The 17,165-nt window shown below is 36.5% G+C and overlaps 1 long non-coding RNA gene across 1 annotated transcript; it reads left to right on the forward strand.

Moving 5' to 3' along the window:
* The first annotated feature begins 3,397 nt into the window (after positions 1-3,397).
* Positions 3,398-4,516, forward strand: LOC110885483. Its single transcript, XR_002562250.2, has 3 exons — positions 3,398-3,499; positions 3,983-4,045; positions 4,302-4,516. It is a non-coding gene; the product is annotated as an uncharacterized LOC110885483 (long non-coding RNA).
* The last annotated feature ends 12,649 nt before the right edge of the window (positions 4,517-17,165 follow it).

A 17,165-nucleotide genomic window follows, 5' to 3' on the forward strand; every position in this document is an offset into this window, starting at 1 on the left:
TTGTTGGGCAGAGGTTGGTGACAGCCAAATCACTGGCCCAGAACTCGTAGTAGACACAACAGAGAAGATTGCTCAGATACGACAACGAATGGCGGTAGCTCGTGACCGTCAGAAAAGCTACGCTGATAAGTGTAGGAAGCCTCTCGAATTCCAGGTTGGGGATCGAGTGCTACTTAAAGTCTCACCTTGGAAAAGTGTAGTTCGTTTTGGTAAACGAGGCAAATTCAATCCGCGATACATCGGACCTTTCGAAATCATTGAGAAAATTGGCAAGGTGGCCTACAAGCTGAATCTACCTGCAGAACTCAGCGGAGTTCACAACGTATTCCATGTGTCGAATCTGAAGAAGTGTCTGTCAGATGAGACCCTCATAGTTCCTCTCAAGGAACTCACTATCGACGATCAGCTGCGATTTGTCGAAGAACCAGTGGAAATCTTAGACCGGGTGGTCAAGATTCTCAAACATACCAGGATACCTCTTGTTAGAGTTCGTTGGAACTCGCGTCATGGCCCAGAGTTCACCTGGGAACGAGAAGACCAAATGAAACACAAGTATCCCCAGTTGTTCGAGAAAAGCGCAACCACTACTAAGGCTGAAGCTACTGCGGAATTTCGGGACGAAATTCCAAACCAACGGGGGGATGATGTGACACCCCAGGAAAACCAGGAAAACCATGCAACCTAACTAGCTTCCTCAGTGACTACGTGCTAAATTTCGGGACAAAATTTCTTTCAACTTGGGGATGATGCGACAACCCGTAACTTCAAGGTACAAACCATTTGTTTCGCTTTTATAAATCGAATCCGGTATTTGTTTTATTTGACAGATTAATTATATTTATCCATGTCACGTTAAATTGACTTGAGCTGTTAAACCATAGCCATGCCCCGTTAGTCGACCCAACCTACTCGCGCAACCCGAAACCTTCGAGGGTCAAAACATAGCGTGGATACTGTGCACGACATTGCTAATTCATTGCATATATATATATATATATCTATATCTATACTACTTTAATAAGAATATATGAAGGACAAGATGGTAATTCAACAAGGTGTTGAAAAAACACTTAATGCACAATGTACAAGTCTAAAGGCACAAGAAAACACAAACAATTTACCCTTTACCCGGATCATCATCAACCGTCCATCTTTTTCACTTTTTCACACGGATCACGATCTGGACCGTCCATTTGACCTCACACGGATCAACAATTCTTTCTCTCTCATTCCTCACACATCTCACAAAAACATCAGATCTTCTCTCTCTTCTCTCTCTCTCTCTCTCTCGGGCGACTCAAGAACATCATCCACCTTTGTCTCTCACATCTCACACTTGATTCCAAATGTTGAGCAAGTAAAGGGTGTAGCAACATCCGTCCCCATCAGTACCATCTACCGTCGGATTTGTGACTGCAGGGTTTGATAAGTGGAGATTCGGTGGTGGAAGCTTTGAAGATCGACAGTGACAAAGGCGGTTAGGGTTCCGGCCGCGAAACCGACTTTCTGGGGTTTAATCATTGATGTTCATCATTCTGTAACAACATTGGTTCATGCATATTTTATAAAATTTTATTAAACTTTCAAACCCTAATTTTGTTCTATTTACTCTGCCCAGATTTGCTCTTTGCTTTGGAGTTATTTTAGCATTCACCAATTTTTCTACTTTGGCGTGTGTTATTGTAGATTTTCTAGCATGCATGGCAGGTAATTTGTATTGTTTTGCAAAAGATATGTAATTTGTTTAGAATTTTTCAGATAAGAGTTTAGAATTGGAAACCGTTAAGATGGATGGGTATCGAGATCGCCCTAGAGGGCTCCAGTGGATTACTAGCCTGCTTTCAACAGGGTATTATTTCTCTCTATGAATATACATTTTTTTGGTTGCCATTTTTGTGGTTGAATCTCACGAATTGGGAGGTTCTGAACTGGCCTTAAAGTCAATTTAGTAAGAAGTTGATTATTTTTCTATGCTATTGATTTGGTATGGTAAGGTAAGGATGAATTAGAAACTTAGGTCAAGATATATGCTTTTGTTTTTCTTACGACTGGTTGGAGCATCTTTGGAGATTCTTGTTTTGTTACAGTGAGAGAATCTTCGTTTAGTAAGACAATTATAGATGTCTCGATATTTAAGAGTGTTATATGGATTGTGTGTTCATGTTTCAGATTTCTTTTTTACTGTTTTGCTGGGTTCTTATGACCGTAGGGGATATTGTTAGATATCTTACCCCTGGTATACATCTTTCCTGCTTGGTCCATATGTATGTTTAGTCACCAACAGAAGTAAGTAAAAGGGAAGGAACTAATTTCATATCAAGCAAAGGTTAGATTTGTTATCTCTAAAGGTGCGGTGGACCTTTATATGTCATTTACACTTTGATTGATTCATACCCTCAACCTATTTGTTGACACTGATTATTGGTTTAAGGAAACGCGCCTACGCGCAAGCAAAGCCTTGCACTTTTGTTAACATAATGCGACGCAAAAGAAAACGTGTTTTAAAAAAATCCCACTAAGGCACACGCCTTTTGTACAGGGAGGTTTTTTTTTTTTTTTTTTGTATCAAAGTGTTATATATTTAGCTAAAAGGTTGTACATGTAAGTAATCTATACATTAAATCAATGTATAAACCATATATGGCTATATTTTGGGTAGGGATGCTAAAAACCTACGGGATATATAAAATATATAAGTGCAATCACTGGTTACCTATGATATCCAATATTAATCTCAATTATGTATTTTTTTCTTACTTGGTCATCAGTTTGTCAATCAGACAAGAGGATTTGGATCACCATGTTCAAGCTTCTTGTCACAACATTCCTTGCACACACCATATCATTATCATATGAGGTCTGCAAGTGGTAATTTTCATCACCGCAGCCTCATTGTTCAAGCTAAACCGGTAAGTTTGCTGTTGAGCTATTTCATCTATATTCCAATAATAATAATTTGCTTTTCTATATTGTTGTAACACGTCGAGAGTTTTAATATTCTTTTTACTTTGTGCCCACGGTTCCTATTCTATCCTAGAGGTGTCAAAGACTGCCAGCAAATCAGAAATTAAGAGTGGTTAGTCAAATTTACAAAAGGTTTAACTCGTGTTAATATATCTTCATCATTTGTTGTCATTTCATGATATATTTTGTATTGCTTTTCGAAGTTATTAAAACGTGATCCGAAACTAACCAAAATTCATTAACACATGTTCGAACACATCAAAAAACACATCGAAATAAACTGAAACTGTCCGAAATTCTCAAATGACACACCGAAACAATTCGAAAGTCTATCGAATCAGTCCGAACCAGGATCTACATAATGAAAATGTTAAACGATCAAAATAGAAGATGTCTGAATATTTGATATTTTATGTAATTTTTAGATAAAGGAGGATGTTGAGACTCAAGGTGAATTCGTTAATACGAGAGGCCAACAATGCGATTTATCCGGAAACAGAAGATGTGGTGGCTTTTGTGAACTGGCTGCTTTCTTGTAAGTTTATCATATGAGCTAAAGCAAGAAATTTTGACCCGTTGATGAATAAATGGATCCATTCTGGTTATGTTTTTCCGCAGCCGCTTAACGGTGCGTTTACGGCTGCAAACGCAGCAGCAAACGGCTGCGTTTTTACACCCGTTGTTTCGGATAGATTTTTGAACTCAGCCAGAGAACCTTTTTTATTATATTTTTTACTGTTCGAACACATAAAACTCAGATCCGAACACTTGTAACTCAGATCAACACAATGTGTTAACTTATAATTTCACTTAATTTCATTCTATTTTGTTTCCTCATTCCATAAAACACTGGGGCCTTGCAAGATACACGGACCTTTTTTTACTTTGAGTTCAAATTTCTTTTATTCTACCCATCCTTAAATACTTTGTCATGCTCCATCTCTATTATTATATCAATAATTATTTGAAGTAGTAAATTGGATAATTAATAACGTTCATAATATTCATGGTGAAACAGGGGTTAGAGGAATCAAGGAACCAATGTCCAAAAAATATAAGTTTTCACCTTTACCCTAAAAAGGTACACTCATTTTGGTGATATCACAACTTTTGACATTTTAAGTCAAAACATTACAATAGATAAGAGAGGATCACATTTAAAAGAATAACAATCCAAATTTTTATCAATTTTTTTTTACATTTTAAGTCATGTATGTTTAGGAAGATTATAAGTTTGGATAATAATCTGATTTTTTATTAAAATTATTTTTTTACATGTATGTCAGAATGTGCTGTTTGACTTTTGTTCTTTTTGTTTTTACATCTACAATGTACAGCTAAAAGACAGCTTGCTTACATCTACAAGCAACATTTTACTGTTGTCTGAAAGACACCTTGCTTGCTGCAGTCTCTATAAGTACTTCACATGTATCAACACTCCACAAACACTGTGCTGAAAGACAGCATGCTTGCTTCAGTCTCTATAAATACTTCACATGTATCAACACTCTACAAACACTCAACTACACTCAACTGAGATGAATTAAACTTTCAAATTGTAAGTTTACCTCAGTTGAACTAAATCCTACTTTCAAAACATCAACCTAACAACTTCTATTTTCTTCGATTTCAGAATATATCGACTCTTTGCATCTGGATCTTGCGTTGTTTCTCGGCTCTCACATCAAGGTTTTAAAATTTTTGTCGGCTTTTCACATCTCCCTCTTGCATTGTTGTAAGTTCTTTCAAATTTCTTGGTTTTTTTGTAACTTTTAACTGTGGCTTTTAACTTTAGAAGGTTGTAAATGTTGAAATAACTGGGGTTTTTGGATCTGTATTGTTTAACTGCTTCTTTGTTTTTTTTTTATTAAAAAGTCTAGCTAATAGTTATGTAGGAAGTTCATGCTTATACATTGACACGACATGCAGATGTTTTTTTTAACTGCCAAATGTTTTTTATTAACTGCCTCTTTGTTTGTAGCATTAATTTATTTGTATTAATCTGTTCTGCAAGAATTTTATATGAGTTCGCATACAAACAATATAGACGAATTTAGTCATATGTTAAAATACGAAATTGAATATTCACGGGGGGTCAACCTAACCCGCTCATAAACTTAAACCCGAGCAACCTGGACCAGCTCTTTACCAACTCCTACTACTCGCAAGTGTTGACCAATAAAGTTGTTTTAGGCGTCGACCAACAGCTTCGCTATGGGGGTGACACGTATGTTAAGCGATGAATATGCTTCGCCGATTCCAGATTTTAAGCTGCAGTTTGCTTTTTCAATGGCTGGGATGGGTGGGCTTAAGGTTATAACTGGAACTGATGGTCAGATGCGGATGAAAGTCGTCTAATTCTCTGCTGAAAATCTAAAATCTAATTCTGGGATGGGTGGGCTTAAGGTTATTTGGATTGTGTTTCATTAATGAAAATCAAAATCTAATTCTCTGCTGCTGATATATAAGAATTGTAATGAGTTCTTTAATTCTATGTTTACAAGTTGTATATTGCTTCAGTTATAAGTTTTCAAACCGGATGAAAGTCGTCTGAAATGTATTAAAATGCATAAAATCCTCCTAAATCCCATATTAAAAAAAGTTAAATTAGTTTTGTGATAATATTGTTCTTGCAGTTATATTAGTTATTTATAAATTCAACAAAAATTTAAAAAAAAAGTTGAGTTTCGACTCACGCTAATAAACCAAACAATCGTTAAACGCCATAGAAAGTTACATCAAGAGCTACATCGATAGAGAGATTTACAAGTCAAATAAAGTCAAACCTATCGCTATTGTTTTTGGTCAACTACTCAATTTACAGACACAATAATGCATCTTACTTTTTCATCCTTTTATCATCACACGTAAAAAAAGTTGTTTTTTCTTCTCCATTTTATGTTACATGCTTCCGATTTTTCACCATCCTTTTAATAGTTCTTTCTTATATGTGGTGGTGTGCCATATCAACTTCAACTTCGGTTTAAACTGTTAGCTATTTTTGAACCAAACCGACATGAAAACTCATCATTTTAGATTACAAAAGTAATAATGCAGTGTGGCTTAGTTTAAACTCTTAGCTTCTTAAGAAAAACAAGTTAGGCGGATTGATTTGATTAGTTTTGAGCTTCTGGTTGTGCTTTTGTTGGCTTGGCGCAATTCAGTTTGTTTACATCCTTTTAAAAATCTTTAAATCCCCATGACCGGTTTTGAAGTATCTTAACCAAAAATTTAGATTTTAGTTACGACCCAACTGAACTGAACCTTCTCATGCACACCATTAGAATTATTAACAAGTGTTGTGTTTTCCGTTGCATCACGAATTTGGTTTTGGTTATGGCTCAAAATCGAACCTCCCCGTACATAGCCCTAAACTCACCAACCTAATTGATTAAAAACACAAAGATACGTTTTTTTATATTTTATACGTGACTAAAAAGATCTAAACTGTAAAATATTTTTATATGTTTTTTATTATATTATTTTTTTAGTTTCAATATAACAAGATATAAATAATTATGGGTGCATTCTCAAAGTGTTGAATATATTTTTAACTAATGTAGTTAGTAAAAAAAGAAATATATTATATTGTCTGATTTATATAAAAAACAAGTCAAAGGAATTATAACAACGAACTGTATACACATCATGAGTAAGCTTTTCAGTTTGTTAATTAAATACATAATTACGATGGTATAGCTACACTTCTTCGAATCACATGTAGGCTTTTCTGTTTTTCAAAATAGGTTTTATAAAAAAAATAGATTATTTTTAAGATTCTTAAAAAAATAAGGATACTCTAAATTCAAGTCTAAAAAGTAGTTTCTAACCATATAAGTCTAAAAAGTAAGTAGTCAAATAAATTGGATACTCTAAATTCAAGTATTATCTATTTGTCTTTTTTTATTTTTCTGTTTACAAATCACTCCAAACACATATCAATTGAGAGGTATGGGTGGTGGTTATCCAATTCCCGTTGAACCACTAGGATCAACAAACCATGGACGATCATCCCATCGCCATTTAAACCTTCCTGATTCAAACCCTCTAACTTCAAACCCACCTCCGGTGTCAACTCCACCTCCGGTTTCAACCCCACCTTCGGTTTCAAACCCACCTCCAGTGGCAAACTCTGAACATGATGATCCATTTGGTTGGACGGATGAAGAGTTGAATTGGGCGTATGACTATACCTTCGCTCAACTACAATTTGGTGGACTACAAATTGAGGGGTGCCATCGTCCGGTGCCAAACACTCCTATACTGCCTATGCATCCTCCACCTTCAAACCCCCCTTATGTGGAAAACTACAGTCAAACACAAGAACTACCGACCTGGGCTGAAGGATACGAAACTGACCCTGGGGCGGTTTACGAACCACCATTGGATGAAGAAATGGTTTGGGAACCTTAGAACAACTTTTATGATGATTGTAGTTTTTTTTTTCTCGAATTAGTTTGAATCTTAATTATGTAACTTTTAATTCTGTATTAGTTTATATTTAAATTTGTTGTTGTTTAATTTTAATCATGTTTTAGTTTAAATTTAATTTCTGGAGTTTTTATTTTTTTAGTTAACTAACATTGAACACTTAATAGGATATGTCTGATCATTTTTCCGTTGAAGAATTTTCATCATTGAGAAATGATAGAGCATGGTATAATATAATCTTTGTTAAGGTGGAGTTTATTTGGCATGACGTCGATGGAAAGAGATTAGTGGTTATATTTCTTGATCAACACGTAAGAACATTATTTTAATTTACTTTGTGTTATACGAGTAAGCGTTTTTCCACCACTAAATTTCTTTTCATTTTAGAGACAAAAAATTGTTGCGTTCGTCCCACAACATTTGATACACAAATATAATGACGCGTCATTGATGGGTGGTTTTTTTTTCCTAGAATCATTTCCAAATTGAGAATCTCAACTATCATGAGTACCCAAAGTACCAGAATTACGTGTTAGTTTGGTCCGAGAAAAAAATTGTCATCAACGAATATACAAAGCTTTCTTCACTTATGCTTACGATTCTAAGGGGTGCTTCTTTATATCCATTGGTCCCTTCCATTATAGAATTGAAGCATGACAGGAGACCTCAAATGGATATTGTTGGTACATATTAATTCTCTATCTATAATTTTTATTAAATATATAAAACTTTATATATGGTCTATACGATTTGACTGATTTGGTTTTAGATGTTGTGGGGAGAATAATAGAAGGCAAACGTGATCGATGTTATTTTGAACTTTCTCTTCAAGATAAGACGTACGTTATTATTTATTATTAACATATTACAAACATAATATTTACGTTATATGTAAGAAAATATTATTATTAGAAGAACTTTAACCCAAAATCGTAATATACAGTGGTCACACAATACAATTGTTTTTGTCTGCCCTGAAGCCTTCCGATGTTATACGTTCCATTCGAGCCATGCAACAAAGGTCTATCATATATGTATCACGTCTCAAGTTGGTTCATCTACCAGATATATGTTATGCTTTACACATGAACATTCTAATAATTAGTTAGATTTAATGGCTCATGTAGTTTAATAAAAGTTATATTTTATTTGTTATTTCAGTTAATATTTTGAAGTCTACGGAGTTGAGTACGATTACGTACGAACCGGATATGGTCGAGGCACGGGATATGTAAATTATGGATCGTTATCCAAGTTTGTGTTTAAGTTAGAAACATTTGGTGTTGTTATTTGTTTAGTTGTTGAATATTAAAGTCTCTCTTGGTGTTTCGTGTTTTGCTTTTTGTTTCCCTCATATTAACATGTAATGGTTACACCTATTTTTCACCAAAGTATAATCTTCTTAGATTGGACAACTAAATAATCATTATCTGTCTTAAACGAAGGTATAACCATGGCTGACCTTCCTATTCATACAATCGTGTTTGAGATATTAACGAGGCTGCCAGCAAAGGATGTAGGTCGTTCTAAGAGTGTATGTAAGCAATGGTATGCGTTATTGTCAACACAAGATTTCGTAAGGATACATTGTTCTCGCTCATTAGTTTCATCTAACCAGAGAGTTCTACTAATTGACGACCTAACGTGCTCTGTTCGTCCGATCATCTCTAAATCCAATGACTATGGGCCAAGCTCCATAGTTACATTTCCATTCCATCACCAAAATAATGATGTCTCAATACTTTCACATTTGAATGGATTGTTGTGTGTTTGCTTGAATCATACATACGAGCTGCTTCTTTGGAATCCAACAACTACTGCTTTCAAGCGTTTGTCAACTCCTGATTCTCATGGATTCTATATAAATAACCTTGATGCCGTTGGTTTGTACGTTGACGCTGACGATGATTACAAGGTCTTGCATATAAAGCGTAGGAGTGGTGTACTTGGTGTCTATGTTTATTCTAGGGAAGTAGACTCTTGGAGAAATATTCCTTTCATAACAAGACAAGAGTACCTAAGCCCTCATTTCAATTGGTCAGCTGGCACATTTTGTGGTGGTACTCTATATTTCACTGTTTGCGAATGTTGGCTTGGAGGTACGAAAAGGGTGATTTGTTTTGATGTTAATTCGGAGCAGTTCAAGGAGATAAGCTTTCCACCCGTTCCTTCTATAGGAATGGATCAAGGTGTTTTAGTTAATGTAAAAAATGAGCTTCACATGTTTGCTAGCACTGGCATGTTTGAGATGACAATTGACCTATGGACACTACAAGGGGATTACTGGATTAAGGTCTTATCATGTCCTCCGATCCCCCCGATATCATTGTCATTGTGGTGCGATATAACACATTATGTGACAAATGGTAATTGGTTTGTGATGACTAAATTAGGGAAGTTGTTTACAATTGAAATGGATATGAAGCCCTTCGAATGTTTTTATCCCGTTTCTTGGTTTCGAGGTTTTAAGGGTGCGGTGTTTGTGCAGACCATTGTTTCACCAAGTATTTAGATTGGCTTTCACTTAATGTTATCATTATGTATGTCAATGTTTTAAGGATTTGTGTTTTTTTTTCTCTAAGTCATGATATTCGGTTTAAGTCATGTATTTTAATGTTATCATTATGTATTTCAATGTTATCATTCGGTTTGTTTTTCTCGAAGTTATGTGTTGGAATGTTGTTATGATTTGAGAATTTCATCATCTATGATAACTCTCTTTTATTTAATTTGCAAGGTATTTGTCATTTTATCAATTTACAATGACTAATGGACTCTCAAACCCTCGAAATCATGCTTCTAGCTCGAGTGCATCTACTAAAGCTGAAAAACGAAAAGAGTATCAAAAAAGATACTATGCTGCACGCAAAGAAAATAACAAAGTATCTAAATTTGGGAGTGGTGATGCCCCCCAAAGTGCTTCATCAATATCTTTAATGAATAATAGGTCAACAGAAAGGACACCGTTAAGAAGTTTACAAACTAATATTACTCAATTTCCACAAACAACAAATGAGAACGCCTCAAGTGTTTCTACTACAAAATGCAAGGAGTACAATAAAGGATGTTCTAATACACCAAACGATAATGGAATGCGTATTTCAAATGGCAGTCAAGTCAACCAAACCCCGATAGATGATGTTACGCCGACAACCACATTCCCATCTGTAATTGACGTAGTCAGGCATAGAACATCACGAGGTTTCTATTTATTTAACAATGATTTCTTTTTCGAACTTGACATCTTTTACAACCTTCATTACTTAATACACCAATTTTTTTAGGTATTCAAATTCATCCGCGTACTTTATTACCCCAATTTGCTGAAGTAGTTGATCAACCTTCCCTCCAACATGGGAGCGTAGAAGATGATCCTTATAATTTTGTTTACAATGGTGTACCTGGAGAGCATCGTGTTTTAAAGGAACGAGGCGCATGTCCTAATTGTGGAGCAAAACGATTTCAATTTGAATTTGATACCTTTTGTTGTATGAGTGGGAAAACCGTGTTAGCAAACTTAGAAATTCCAGAGGAATTGTACCGACTTTTCACGTCTCAAGATGAAATTGGAGATATGTTTAGGCAAAACATCCGTGCTTATAACACCAATTTTTCTTTTGCCTCAATGGGTGTGACATTGGATGATACATTGAACAATATGAGAGACGGCGTATATACTTTTCGTGCACATAAAGGAATATATCACAGAATCGACCAATTAGTTCCGAGGGATGGGACCCCTAGGTACTTGCAGTTGTATTTTTACGATCCTGATACTGAGTTAGATCACAGACTCCGATGGCCAAATCTTGATCGGCGTATTACTCAGATTTTAACACGCGTTCTTTCTACAAACCCATATGTCGATACATTTAGAAGACTGGCGGAACTAGGACCTCTGGACAACTATAGAGTCACTTTGAATACTTCGGTTGAACTTGACCAAAGGGTGTACAACCGACCAACGACATCGGAGGTATATATAATATTATATTAATTGCAATTATTTAATAGTATTGCTTATTTTACTTACTTATAGTTCACAATTATATAGGTTGCTGGTATTTGGGTTGAAGGTAATGACAATATCACTTCGTATAAACGAAGTATTGTAGTGTACGGTAGGTCTGAATATAGACAAACTATTCAGCCGTACTTCAGTTGTTACGATCCATTGCCGTATCCTCTATTTTTTCCTAATGGTGAGTCGGGTTGGCATGCTAACATACCACGTCAAGGAGTATCAATCAATGAGGTTCGCAACAATGACAACATCGAAGGAGAAATGGAAGGTACCAACAATTTGTTATCCTTTTTAAGTGAAGATCATAAAAATAGCGTAATGCGTTTTATTTTTATTAACTGTTTGTTTTTAATACATCTTCATCGTTCAGAGGCTAACACACAAAGTGGTAGAACAACCGTGGCTATGCGAGAGTACTACTGTTACAAGTTCCAGATTCGATCTACTGATAATGTGCTTTTGTTCGGTGGTAGGCTGCTATAGCAGTTTGTGGTTGATGTTTACATCAAAATTGAGACGTCACGCTTAGAATTTTGTGAGAGAAACCAGGATAAGATTCGGGCCAAATTGTACCAAGGTATTGTGGATTGCGTCAATACTGGCGAGGTTCAGGCAAACAGAGTCGGGAAAAGAATTGTGTTGCCTGCATCTTTCATCGGGGGGCCTCGCGACATTCTAGATGCGATGACGTTAGTTCAAGACGATGGCAAGCCTGATGTATTCCTTACAATGACATGTAATCCTAAGTGGCCTGAGATATGTGATAACTTACATGTTGGTCAAACTGCTACAGATCGTCCAGACCTTGTTTCAAGAGTGTTCCGGGCTAAATTAGAAGATCTTAAGGATCAACTCTTCAAGAAACATGTCCTCGGGGAAGTTAAGGCATACGTCTATGTCATTGAATTTCAAAAGCGGGGTTTGCCGCACGCACATTTTCTCCTAATCATGTACCCGCAACACAAGATCAATAACGCGGACCATTATGATAAGGTTGTGTGTGCTGAAATTCCTAACAAACTAACACATCCCAGATTGCATGAGATGGTTGTCAAGCACATGATTCACGGTCCTTGCGACAATTTACGATCAAGCAGTCCTTGTATGCAGGGTGATCCTAAAATTTGTCGTTTTCGCTATCCTAGACAATTTAACGAACAGACGACACAAGGAGAAGATTTGTATCCGTTGTATCGAAGGAGAGACACCGGGATAGAAGTGGACCTACGAGGACAAACACTTGATAATAGATGGGTGGTCCCATATAACCCAAGGCTTTTGATGATGTTTAACTGCCACATGAATGTTGAAGTTTGCTCAAGTATAAAATCTGTGAAATATCTTTTCAAATATGTTTATAAAGGACATGACAAACAGGTTATTCAAGTTGATCAAAGTGAGCCAGGGGTTGTTATTAATGAGATAAAAAGATTTCAAGATGCACGCTACATATCGCCCCCAGAGGCTATGTGGCGCATTTTTTCCTTCTCTCTTTCTCAAATCTTTCCTGCTATTCTAGCCTTACAACTTCATCTCCCAAATAATCAGATGGTTAGATTTAGAGATGATGACTTGATGCCTAATATTGTTGATAGGGAAAGGGATAAGAGAACCATGCTAACAGCATTTTTTGATCAGAATAGAAACGATGAAACAGCAAGGGTACATTTGTATAAAGATTTTCCAAAACACTTTACTTGGAATGGAAGCACACGCCGTTGGAGTCGTCGTTTCGGTAAAAAACAAAGAGGTCGTATCGTTTCCGCTAATCCAGCCGAAGGAGAAAGGTACTACTTACGCCTACTTTTGTCAAATGTCAGAGGGCCTACTTCTTTTGAACATCTTTGCACAGTTAATGGTCAACGGTGTGCGACATTTCGGAAAGCAGCTCTTGAGTTAGGCTTAATAGAAGACGATGAATATCTATCACAATGTCTCGAAGAAGCCTCTATGTTTCAGTTTCCCAATGCTCTTAGAAGGTTATTTGCGACCATAATGATTTTTTGCCAACCTGGAGATATTCGAAAGTTATGGAATGACCACTTTGATTCACTATCTGAAGATCACCGGTTACACTGTCAAAGTATAGAACGAGTTCAAAATATGGTTCTTACCGAAATAAGTGTCTTGGTACAATCCATGGGTAAAAATTTCAATGAATTTGACCTTCCTAAGATAACAGACGATGTTAACTTACAAGATGCAGGTTATCGTGAGTTACAAGAAGAGTATGGGATTGTTTTGGAACCTGAACACTTGAGTGCCAAACATTCACTTAATCCGGACCAAAAAAACGTGTTTGATGAGATCATGATGCATGTTGATAATGATCTTCCAGGCGTGTTCTTTATTGATGGTCCAGGTGGAACTGGAAAAACATTTTTGTACATTGCCTTGCTTGCTGAAATTCGGTCACGTGGTCTTATTGCTCTCGCAACAGCTTCATCAGGTGCAGCGGCTAATAATATGCCAGGAGGTAGAACGGCTCACTCGAGATTCAAGATTCCTCTTTGTGATAACCCGAACTTTTAAGGTTAGCAATTCTGGGCTCCTCCACTCCTAGTTGTCACGGTTACATTTTATGTTTTGTTTATTTGCATTTTTTTTTATATACTTCATCATTCATTAATCATTTATGCGAATGCATACATTTATTGGTTCCATGGGATTGCAAGTGTGGTTATTGATTTCATATCCTACTTGATGTTGTAATATATGTTAAACACATGTGTTCCATTATCCGTATACCTTTCGGGTTAGTAGGACTCGCATCGGCCCAACAATAAGCCCAACCCGAGCCAGATCCCCTTATTAGCGACACATATTATTTGCATGATCTGATTTCCATTAGTTATCAACATATTCCAGTTCTTTAGAAACCCTAATACCCTCTACCTTTCCCTTCGACGGCAGCCTACACTCTTCGAAGTTTGTACCCCCTTGAAGCTAGTCTCTAGTGCTTATCAACATCCATTGTTCGGTTACTATAATTATATTATAACATATCACTTCCAAGAAATAAAAGAAAGCAATGATGATGTTTTTTTTTGGTTCTTGTCCTCACATGAATCCCCAAAAGAAGTCAGCCATGCTCCACGTGATGCCATCTATGTGCACTTGATGTTGGGTTAGTATAATTATATTATAATGAATTTAATCTTGATTGGCTATCCTTGCTTATGTTCAAAGTATTGTTATTGGAAATATTATAAATCTTAATCTCTTGTATGAATTATATGTAATAAGGTTCTGGTGACTAGTTGTTTCTCCTTTTGGATACTCGATGATATATAGATACATACGTGTGGGTATTAAATTGTTAGAATTATAATCATGTGCATGAACACTAGGATTTTGGGTTAGTAGGTTCTAAAAAAATAAATAAATAAATAAATAATTCGATGATACTGGTGTGGTATCATGTAGTCGATTCGGTTTAAACTATGAGGGTGTAAATAATATGTTAATGCCATTCTATGATAATGTGAGCACAGGGGATAAATGGAACTAACTGTTTGGGATTATGATCAGGGAATGGATATTAGGAACAAAACAATATACTAGTTGAACCACACACAATTACATCTTGGGCTGTTATATTAAATGGACTGAACTAGATTTCTAGGGCCGCATATAACACTTAGTTATATGTAAAAAAAAAATGGGTCATGCACTATATGTGGGGCGAAGGTTTATAAAAGAATAAGATGTTAAACAATTGTTGCTTCAGTTCAGTACATAGTTACTGATTGATTATGATAATGTTATATATCAGATTATATTGTGGTGTGGTCATAAATTTTATGTATTAGTAATAGTAATATATGGGGGAAGGCAATGTTTTGGGTATTATGTGTAAATCGGACCTGCATGTTAATTATGTGGGGCGTACAAAAGAGTATGGAGCCTATTAGATATACATACCAGCTGGGCCGCGTAACTAGGAGCCCAATATGGGGCGGTGGACCTAATTTACAATACTTGGGGATGCACAGTTGGTAAAGGATATTGATTGGGCCGATGTGTATCAGTGGGTTGTCAAAACCTTATGTGAAATATTAACTTGTTACTAGATTGTATATGCTTGTATCGAGGGCTTGAGAGTAATACGGCCCGGAACATGATAATATGGTATGAATTTGTTTATGCACCCGATAACAAGTTAAGTGACTATTGGGCGACACTGGGTTGATAGATTAATTGCTATGACATGAATTATATCTGTGTACTACATGCGCCTTAATTGTGTATTATGTGAACAAGGAGTGCATAAATTAATTGTACGTGAGATATGTGAACCTTGTACACTCGAAACTGATTGTTGTCGGTAACAATGATAGGGCGTGTGTAATCCATTGTCAAACAAGTAACTAAGTCCTACCGAGCAAATCAAAGGTGAGTTCACTACATTCGAGCATGCGTCCCAGTGGTTGGGGACAGTCAGTGGGTATTCCATGGGGGGATAAGGCTTTGGGTAAAAACGGGTATATTGGTTAATAATCTCACCTATCATCTTTTGTAAGTCCCTTATCGGGTATTAGTTAGTAGCGCTACTTAGGTTTGGCACCCTCACCCCGTGCCTGTAGAGGACGGAGGTGAACTAATGACCCAGTCTGGCCCAGTACTAGATAGGAGTACGTGGGAAGGGCAGTCGTGTATTTCAGGAGCCGTCATTGTTCGGAATTGAGATATTAACAATATTACTTGCATTGGTTATTGAACTGTTTTACGTACAACTGGTAACAAACGTTTTCTAAAACTGTGAACTCGCCAGCTTTGTCTGATACACGTGTTACATGCTCGCAGGTCCTTAGGTACTTGGAACGCAGGAACTTGCTGGCTGGAGGGCGCGAGTGGTCATGGTTGCTTTGCTGAGTTATTTCACAAACATTTATTTACTTTGGTTGTGTGAAACATATACTTTGTGATAGGTTAATGCTTCCGCTGAACTTATGGTTTTTGAACAACTTATGTTTTGGGATTTCGGTATTATTAAAAGATGAAACTTTATTTCAAACTGGTGATTCAATGTAATTGGTGGCTCATTGCTGGTCGTCACACGCCTAACAGGGACACTCCCTAGGTGGTAATTTGGGGGTGTGACAGTTTGGTATCAGAGCCACTGGTTATAGTGAACTTGGTTTTAAAACGTTTTCAGAAAACCAGACTATAACCGAACAGTTTTGAAATCGACCATGACACTCTGCTCCAGACTGCAAGGTTCGTTTCTCGTTTACTATTGCATAGTATATCTAGCGTACACTTATGTATGACATTACACGTGAATACACACTTGGCACTACAGTATGAGTTTCTATGTTACCAACCCATATTACGTGTTTTAAGAGTGCGACTCTTCTTGAACTTTTATGATCTATGTTGTTGTGTCATCCATCTTATTGCTCGTATTCGGGGAAACTTTTAACACAAATTGAGAGGAGCTGAGATAAACATGCAAATTGGATTATTATTATGGGTGCACACATAATAATGATGTGGGGTGCATGTGAGTCCCAGTGAGGCTTAACAAGTGAAAAAGGGGTTCTGTTCAGTCGTTCTATCATTGAGAAACATAACAAACCTATAGGGGTCATAGCAGTGATTGTCTTCTACTTGAGCGTGATCCTTTCATTCCTCTCTGAATCCTTACGAATCTAGATGCTATCAAGTACCACCTGAACACCCATCTAAACGTCTAGCGAACTATGTAGAATGTTAGATGCTTGTACGAACGTCCCTGAGTAGA

Source organism: Helianthus annuus, chromosome 10 (genome assembly GCF_002127325.2).
Source record: "Helianthus annuus cultivar XRQ/B chromosome 10, HanXRQr2.0-SUNRISE, whole genome shotgun sequence".
Classification (NCBI taxonomy): domain Eukaryota; kingdom Viridiplantae; phylum Streptophyta; class Magnoliopsida; order Asterales; family Asteraceae; genus Helianthus; species Helianthus annuus.